Raw genomic sequence first — 1,863 nt, 5'->3', positions numbered from 1 at the left:
GGTCCTAGCTTAAAATAAAATTTGCACCCCAAGACAAAGTTTCATCCCCTTTTTTACCCCCTTAGGGGTTGAATTTCCTAAAACGTCGCAATTACTTTATTTTGTAATCGGCTATTATGCCTTTCTAAGAAGTTTCAAAGCATTTGTAATGGATTCAAACTTTCAACCCCTTTTTAACCCTGTTAGGGGATGAAGTTTCAAAAACGCTGAAATTACTTTTCCTGTCCTATAATAATATACCCATATGCAAAGTTACAAGTCCCACACTCACAAAAATATTTGATCTCCATACAAACATTGAACCCCTTTTTCACCACCTTGGGGGATGAATTTTCGAAAACGCTGAAATCAGTTTTCTTATTTTTTTATATAATATATTTTCACAAAGTTTCAAATTCCTAGCTTAAAATAAATCTTAAACCCCATACAACCTTTCATCCCCTTTTTAACCCTTTTAAGGGATGAATTTTTAAAAACGCTGAAATTACTTTTCTTGAGTTCTAATAATATGGCTTTATACAAAGACTCAAGTCCCGCACCCTCAATAATATTTGATCTCCGTACAAACTTTCAACCCCTTTTTCACCACCTCGGGGGATGAATTTTTAAAAACGCTGAAATTAGTTTTCTTGTTATTTAATTTAATACCTTTTTGCAAAGTTTCAAGGTCCTAGCTTAAAATAAAATTTGCACCCCAAGACAAAGTTTCATCCCCTTTTTTACCCCCTTATGGGTTGAATTTCCTAAAACGTCGCAATTACTTTGTTTTGTAATCGGCTATTATGCCTTTCTAAGAAGTTTCAACGCATTTGTAATGGATTCAAACTTTCAACCCCTTTTTAACCTTGTTAGGGGATGAATTTTCAAAAACGCTGAAATTACTTTTCCTGTCTTATAATAATATACCCATATACAAAGTTTCAAGTCCCACACTCACAAAAATATTTGATCTCCATACAAACTTTCAACCCCTTTTTCACCATCTTAGGGGATGAATTTTCGAAAACGCTGAAATTAGTTTTCTTGTTTTTTAATGTAATACATTTTCACAAAGTTTCAAATTCCTAGCTTAAACTAAAACTTGAAACCCATACAACCTTTCATCCCCTTTTTAACCCCCTTAGGGGATGAATTTTTAAAAACGCTGAAATTAGTTTTCTTGTTTTTTAATTTAATACCTTTTTGCAAAGTTTCAAGGTCCTAGCTTAAAATAAAATTTGCACCCCAAGACAAAGTTTTATCCCCTTTTTTACCCCCTTAGGGGTTGAATTTCCTAAAACGTCGCAATTACTTTGTTTTGTAATCGGCTATTATGCCTTTCTAAGAAGTTTCAACGCATTTGTAATGGATTCAAACTTTCAACCCCTTTTTAACCCTGTTAGGGGATGAATTTTCAAAAACGCTAAAATTACTTTTCCTGTGTTATAATAATATTCCCATATACAAAGTTTCAAGTCTCACACTCACAAAAATATTTGATCTCCATACAAACTTTCAACCCCTTTTTCACCACCTTAGGGGATGAATTTTCGAAAACACTGAAATTAGTTTTCTTGTTTTTTAATATAATACATTTCCACAAAGTTTCAAATTCCTAGCTTAAACTAAAACTTGAACCCCATACAACCTTTCATCCCCTTTTTAACCCCCTTAGGGGTTGAATTTTTCAAAATCGCTTCTTATCCCTTGTACACTTTACAAATGCAACCTAGTGTACAAATTTCAACTTTCTAGCTTTTGTAGTTTCGGCTCTGCGTTGATGAATCAGTCAGTCAGTCAGTCAGTCAGTCAGTCAGTCAGGACACTTGCATTTATATATATAGATAACAATAACCAGACCGCAGCGGTATTAGCCTGTAAGCT

Source organism: Cydia amplana, chromosome Z, assembly GCF_948474715.1.
Source record: "Cydia amplana chromosome Z, ilCydAmpl1.1, whole genome shotgun sequence".
NCBI classification, from domain to species: Eukaryota; Metazoa; Arthropoda; class Insecta; order Lepidoptera; family Tortricidae; genus Cydia; species Cydia amplana.
The sequence above is the reverse complement of the archived record's forward strand: the minus strand, read 5'-3'. Positions refer to the sequence as shown.